Source organism: Numida meleagris, chromosome 25, assembly GCF_002078875.1.
Source record: "Numida meleagris isolate 19003 breed g44 Domestic line chromosome 25, NumMel1.0, whole genome shotgun sequence".
Taxonomy (NCBI): domain Eukaryota; kingdom Metazoa; phylum Chordata; class Aves; order Galliformes; family Numididae; genus Numida; species Numida meleagris.
The window spans coordinates 1,575,827-1,583,486 of NC_034433.1; the positions used below are offsets into that span (position 1 = coordinate 1,575,827).

At 53.3% G+C, this 7,660-nt stretch overlaps 1 protein-coding gene across 1 annotated transcript in view; it reads right to left on the reverse strand.

Moving 5' to 3' along the window:
- KCNA2 (potassium voltage-gated channel subfamily A member 2) overlaps nt 1-179 on the reverse strand; it is a 9,821-nt gene extending 9,642 nt beyond the window's left edge. The window contains exon 1 of the mRNA XM_021376908.1: nt 34-179. The gene's annotated coding sequence lies outside the window, so the exon portion shown is untranslated. The remainder of the gene's footprint in view (nt 1-33) is intronic.

The following is a 7,660-nucleotide window of genomic DNA, read 5'->3' on the forward strand; positions in this document are numbered from 1 at the left end:
TGGGGGGGGGAGAAGAAAAAGGCACCAACTTACAATTGGCTCTGCAGTCAGGCATGCAGCGAATGCACAAGCAGCCGCGCTCTGCTCCGCTGGCAGCACCCTCACCTGCGCCGCTGGCCCCGAAACTCGCCCCAGGCTCCCGGGAGCAAAGCTCCGAAGGCAACAGAGCTTCTCAATGAATATTCATAAGATTAATATGAGCATCTCTCCCCCCCCTCCCTCCTCCCAAGCAAGAGACCTAGATTTCAACCACTGGGAAATAATCATATCCCTGGATGCGCGATGCTGCTGCTCTATAGCGCGCGGCTCCGAGTGTGCCGCGTTCTGTGGTGTAGCCTGGATCTGCCTGGGGAGATCTGGGGTTGCAGCAGCTCCACACGGCTTTGGGGGGGGGCAATGGAGCAGGATCAGGCTCCTGTGGGCCACGGTGCCAACGGTTGGGGCAAGGATGCGGTGCTGCTCCATAGGCTCCAGCCCAGCTGCTTGCACCAGCATCTCGTGGGGGACACAGTGTGGGGTGGGCAATGCACCCACACCAGGAAAACTCATCCCCTCTTCTCCATCACCCCTAGAGCAGTAATTTTGATCTCAGCTTGCATTTACAGACCTCCTCCCTGCACATGGAGGCATCTCCCCACCCCAAAGGGGTGGCACACAACAAACCTGGCACATGAGGCTTTGGCTCAGTCTTGGACCACTCTGCTATTACCATCCGAGGAGAGCACTGGGGCGGCCACGAGGAACACAGGGTGCCCAGCATCCAGCAAACACAAGCACTGGAGGAGGTGATGGAAACACTTCAGTTCCCATCTGCAGCAGTCAGATTGCAAGGTGCTGCTGGTGCTCACCCTGGAAGCCCAAGAAAACCAGGGCTGAGAGTAATGCCCTGGGAGGTGGGGGGGGGCACGGAGGGGTTAACCCATATTTTCCTGAGGCTCAGCCACATCCTGGAGCTGAACATGAATTTCTAACTCCATGGCAAAGTGGGGAACCCCTCGCTCCCTGTCACGACCAGCTCTCACACACAGGGGTTTCTGTATGTGCATTCCACTGAGTATGAAGCTACTCAGAAAGAGGGGGTTTAAATTTTGCCTGCATTGTTTCAGCCTTTCCTGAGATAGATCTGCCATAGCAGGGTGGGCAGAATCCAGAAAACAATTTGCCCAAGGCTGACACTTATGCAATATGTAGAAACTGAGGCTGAGCCATTCAAGTGGAGCTGAATTTATAAGTTGCTATTCCCGCTGCTGCCTTGCCAAGGCTTTGCTCAACCAGTGGGGTTTTTCGTATCAGCAGAACCATCTCCCTACAAAGAGCTCCAATCCTGTCTGCAGCAAACGGAGGAAACCTCTCTGAATTGAGTGATGCTCTCTGATTTACTACCCTAATTGTGGAGCTATTATTACAATGTGTACGTCTGCACCCGCCTCCCTCCACCACGCTGACAACTCGAGATGTAACTCAGCGCTTCGGAGAACGCAGCGAGTCAATACACTGCACCTACTTGTCTGATTTACATGTATTTCAATGGCTGACACCTTTGCATTAATATTGTCATTAAAAAATATATATATTTCCACTGGATTCTTTCTGTTATCCAAATGGACTTTATACCTTTCTTCAGTGGAAAACTTACCCTATTCCTTCTTCTTCTGAGCTGGAACGTTCCTGGGTGCTGGGTGTGGGGATGCCCAGGTGATCTGGTGCCCAGGTCCCAGGAGAAGCAAAGCTGTTCCACATTCAGACAACACTCTCAGACTCGAGGGTTTGGATTTTGGGTGTGGAGGCAGGAGTTGGACTCAATGAACCGCCTGTGTCCCTTCCAATTTGGGGTATTCTATGATGCTACAATACAAACAACAATAAAATATCCCTCCTCCACCAGCCCCCCTCCAAAACCAAGAAATATCAGCAGCATGTTCCAATGGCAGGTCTCCATGGTGTTCTTCCTGGGGACACCTCCTGCAAGGCCAGCGGGGCTCTGAGGGATGCTGGCAGCTGTGCCATGAGGAAGAGCCAAGACCAGGGCTTGGATGCATGCATGAGCATCACCAGGCTCCCAGGATCCTGAGCAAACACTGCTCCTGTCTCCATCCGAGCCTCCAGAGGGAAGAACCCATGACATTTTAGGAGCTGTGAGAACGACAAGAGGCCTCCCCGGGCTGTGAGTCACCCTCCAGAGAAAGCATCCCACCTCCTGCCTGCTGCACAAGTCAGCAGAGGGTGCGGGCATCACCGTGCATCAGTGCGTGGTGGCAAGAGGACACACCGAGGGAGGGCAGTGACCCCGATGTGACAGAACAGTGTCTGAAAATGGAGGCAACCAGGGAACAAAGTGGCACGGGGCGGGGAGCACGCTTTGCTCTTGCATAGCTCATGCTGTAGGTGAATCCCAAAATACAACGGTGACGCGGTCACAAGGGAAAGGAGGAGCAGGAGAGCACTTGGATATGGGGCCGTGTCCTGATCCCTGGGGCAGCTGGGTCCATGGGGAGGTCTCCTGATCCTGCAAAGAGCTCCCAATCCTTGGGAAGATCCATTGGCCCTTGGCTAAGCACAGCATGGCCAAAGGGAACCCAGCCAATACTACCTACCTGCAAAGCAAAAATTACATATATTCTCCCTCTGTGATGCTTCCCATGTTAAAAATATGTGATTATTTAAAGAAAATAACTCCGGGTTCCGCTCTGAATGTTTGTTTGATGAAGACTGTTGCGTTGCAGCATTGCTGCCTCTCAAATGCTCGCTCAGCCCAGTGCTGCTCATTGAAAACAAAAAGTCATTTTGCCCAGCCGAAACACGGTGAAGAACTTCGGCTCTTGAGGTCTTTGGAGCCCATTGAGGTTGTGAATATTTCATGGCAGGCTGCTGCAGGATTGCTAATGGAGCCGCGGCGCGGGGCGAGCGGCAGCTCCGGCCACTCTGGCTAAAAGGCTCTCACAGCCTCTTTCTTTGACTTGCACAAACAATAAGGACAGGACAAGCCAAATTAGCAAGCAGAAAGGAAATCAATAGTCTCCTTCGAGCCAGGCGTGAGCGCTTTCAGCTCTGGGAAGGAATCTGTCCTGCTCCCAAGCCTGCCTTGTGCACCCCACACTTGTCTGTGTACAACCCCCATGTCCCTGCCCGGGGCTGGGCCTTTATCAAGGCATCAGCTGAGCTGCCTTGTCCCCCCGAGCTGGCTGGGGGCAGCAGAGGGGACCCAGCTGCGTCCCTGCATCCTCAAGTCCTTCCAAACACCATGAGACAGAGCTGCTGCAGGGCTCCAGCGGTGCTTTTCTCTGTGATGCCGATGGAAAGCCGGCTTTGTTGAGCACCAGAGCTCCCCATGTGACCCCGTGGGAGATGCAAGAGAAGTGATGAGCTTTCCCACATGCCTCGTTTTCCTCCAATGATTTGTTTTCCCCAGGCCTGAACCAGACCTTTCCCTTGTGCTCAATGGAGCATCGCTTCTCCTCCAGCTTTAGGAAGGGCGATGTTCACCAAAACAGCAGGGACATATAATTAATGCTGAAAACTTCTGATCTTGGGGAAGAGAATTGTAAGGGGAGATGGGAGAAGCCCTCAGTGGAGATAGCAAAAACCTGCAGACAGGTTGCCTCTGCCTTGGGGCAGAGGGTAGGTGACCTCAGGATCTCGTCTTTTGGACTCAGTGTTCCTTGTGGTCTCTTCTAGCTTGGGACATTCCATTCCATTCCATTCCATTCCATTCCATTCCATTCCATTCCATTCCATTCCATTCCATTCCATTCCATTCCATTCCATTCCATTCCATNATTCCATTCCATTCCATTCCATTCCATTCCATTCCATTCCATTCCATTCCATTCCATTCCATTCCATTCCATTCCATTCCATTCCATTCCATTATTCTTCTCTTCTCCCCTCCTCTCTCCTCCGCTCCCCTCCTCTCTTTTATCCCATCCCATCCCATCCCATCCCATCCCATCCCATCCCATCCCATCCCATCCACAAATCCTGTATAACATCTGTGTGCCTTCCTGTCTGTCTGTCCCTGCAGTACTGCAGGTGCTGGGGGAACCCAGTTGTGGTGTTTTCCACTGGCACAGACACAAACAATGCTCCATGGGGAGCACTGGGACCGCCAACAAGGCTGGAGGAAAAGGGCTCTGCGGGGACCATTTCCATCCTCCCAAACTCCCACACACAGATGTGCAGGGAGAGATGTGGGCTGGAACTGCTTGGCTGGGGAGCGCCTTCCCCAGGGCTCGGGGGCCATGGGCAGGGTGGCACCGTGGGCACAGTGGCAGCTTCAGCCACGAGGTGACACTGCGTGGGCCAAGTTATGGCTGAGCCAAATCGGGGAGTGTGCCAAAGAGTGAGCTGTGCCAAACCTTGTTCCATGCCAGACCCCATGCCGTGCCAAATCCTGTGCCATGCCAGCCCAATCCACCTTGATTCCTTCATCTTCCAGACAAGCCCATGCCACCAGTGTGGCTCCATCACTGCAAGGTTCCTCCTGGAAATGGCTTTGCTAGGGTGGAAAATTCCTACAAGACACTGGGGGATGAGGTAGGAATTCATTGTGTTATCACTTCCCAGGGAGATGCTCCATTGCTGTGACCTTGCAAGATCACCCCCTGTCCAGGTCCCAGTGGCAGGGGGAGGTGACAGGCGTGGTGACACCAGGCAGTACACGAGGTGCCATGCCCACGCCGGGTGGTGGCAGAGCTCTGCCTGCTGCCCTGCAGCTTCCTCTCCGTCACCTCATTGCTGTATTTACTATTTCTTCCTCTCCCACCCCCTCTTTTGGGACGAGACAGACTTCTCTGTTTCTATGGAAACCCTCCCCCTCTCCCCTCATTTCTTCAGAGAGGTTTTCATCCGCTTCTTTAGAAAACTGCTATTTTTAGCCTCGGCATCCCCTGCTCCCCCTCCCCACCCTCTGCTTTCAGCACACGCTTTCCTGAATGAGCAGCACCCACCCAGGCTGCCCCTGAGCGCCCATGGGGGCTGCGTGGCCATGGCAAGAGCTGCTCGGAACCGTGGCCCAGATCCTGGCATCTCCCTTCATTTGTGCTTAATTCCTTTGGGGAGAGTGAGGAAATAAAGGAAAAGCTTTTGTTCTGCAGAAAGATCCCAGGAACATCTGCAGTCCCCACCGCTCTGAGCTGAAGCACGAGCAGAAGAAATGTGAGAATCGATCAAATAATGAATAGTAACAGGGCCAGGTGGTGGTAAGCAAATGATAACCTTAGCAATCCCACGGGGATGGCCAGTGCCCCTGGCAGGAGGAAACCACATCTCGCCAGTCGGAAGAGAATCCTTCCAGTTCCTAGCATCTGTTTGAAAGATAAGAAGCGACGTGTTAAATCTGAGGTCTCCTAAGGAAGAGGTGGTTTGGGGAGAGGGGAAATACCCTGCAGAAGGCTCCAGCATCCTAGAGAAGTCACAGCTGGGAGAGCTGGATGGGGAGAGCAGAAGGGACCCACGGCTCAGGGTCCTGCGGTGGGTCGGGTGTGAGCACATCACCCTCTGCCCATCGTGGTTCTTCTGCATTTCATGCAAGCACTCATTTGGGCTGATGCTATCCACACCACTTTCTTCACCTCAGCCTTTGAGACATCCTGTTTTTCAAGGTTGCTGACGCACCACCCCAGTTAACCACACAGCAACCGAAACCGACAGCTGGGAGCACCACAGCCCTCAGGGGAACCAATGCAGAAAGGAGCAAAACAAGGTCAGGGCACCCAGGGCCACCAAACCCACTGCTGGGGCTCCGAGCATCCCACACGGGATCTCATCCTGCTGCCGGGTCTGGCCGTGGTCTGGTTTGCTCATCAAGCACCCACTCAATTAGGAAATAGGGGCACTGAAGCTGGTGCAAAGGGATTTTGCTCACCAGCTCCTCTCATCCCCCACCGTGCACCAGCAGCCCCGGTGCTGGCAGCAAACCGAGAGAGAGAAAAAAGCCAAAGCAGCACAAAAGCGAGAAGCTGAGTGCTGCTTTTCCAGGAACCTGCCCAAATGCAGAAACCAGAGGCAGAGGCAGAGCTCAGGCCCCAGTGGAGAGCCCTGAGCTGCTCGGTGCAGACAGAGAGGCCGGTGGGGTCAGAGCAGATGATTTGTAAAACTCGAGGCTTCGAGGTTCTCCATCATTGCTGAATTCCCAGTCTGAGCCTACCAGGAGCGGGCACGGAGCCACTGCTCTGCTCCCAACCCTGGCTCTCAGCTTGGAGACTTGCACAGGGTTTGGGGATGCATTCTCAGGAATAGAATTTGCAAAACCTCCCTGCACAGGAGCCCTCGTGCTCCCAGCTCAGTCAGCGGTGCAGCAAAACAAAATCTTACTTGCAGAGGCCATTGGGTCATGGGATGCAGCAGAACAGCATTTCTGCATTTGCTGTGTAAGCCCCCCCAGCAATGGGTCCTGCCCCAGACCCAGCCTTCTCCACATTGCCCTGGCTTGTATCACCCATCTTAAACTCTGGGTTTCAGCTGTGCCATGGCTCTGCTGGCTTTATGGCCCCCAGCTGTGTTCCCCAAAGCGGGAACGTGCAGGTGATTTAAAAGCAAAAGGAAACCAGAAAATTCTGCAGGTCTCCAGATTGCTCGCAGATTGCCCAAGTGCAGACCAGTCCCAGCTGCTGCAGATTAAACACAGCTTGTACAGTCGTCATTTATTTTTCCATTCTCTCTCACTCTTCGATATTTTTAAGACAAGCGGTAACCTAAAAAAGCTCTGAGATTATTTGGCCGGGCTCGCTTTTGGGTGAAGCCCAAAGACGTGGTACAAAGCCAAGGGCAAGGTTTTCAGATGAACTTCAAGCCTCGTTTCGCAAGCTCCCCGCCTGCAATGAGGACGAGCGCTTCAGTGCCTCCACTTACATTGGCTTTGCCAAAGCATCGCCGGTGACATCCCTTCTTGTGACACTCACGATGGAGATTTCAAGGCTTTGCTCAGAGTGACTTGGGTCTACAAAGCGAGCGCCGCTTTCCAGGTTGGTGGGGTGGACGGAAATGGGCAAATTTGACCCCAAGATTTTGCTGCTCGGTTTTATTCCTGAGAACTGCATTAAATTCCATGTTCTTTCACCATGAAAAAGGAGCAGGGAGTTGGGCTGGGGGAGGGAACTCATCCCCCATCCCTGTTACATCCTTGGTCCCCCAGCATCCCTCCTCCCCTCCCCCTCCTCACCGCCCACCCCCTCACTATGGCACCAGAGATGTCTTGTAGCCGTTTTATTGAACTTTGCGTATGAAAGAACAGTTCTGAGTCCTAATGAAAAAAAAACAACAAAACAAAACCCATTAAAAAAATAAGTTTGACATCAGGTATAAAAAAAAAAAAACAAACCAAAATCGCACAACCAGAAAATGAAAAGCAAAATCCCACCCGTGTGGATGAGGAGAGGAACACGTGGCCCGTGGCATCGCGGGGGTCACCAGGACGATGGAATACAGCGCTTTGTTCCAGCATCAGACCACCACTGACGGAACAAATTGAAACGAGTGACACACAGCTCACTGGCCAAACTGAAACGACGAGGAAAGCGGAGCAACGAGGCCAAGCTTTGCATCTCCAGCCACAAATGGCGTTGTTTCTGCAGAGCGTGGTTGCTCGGGATTCGGGCTCGGTGCAGAGAAGGCTGCTGCGCCGCCGGGTTGGTGCGTTGGGTTTTGCAAGGCAGGATGTCAC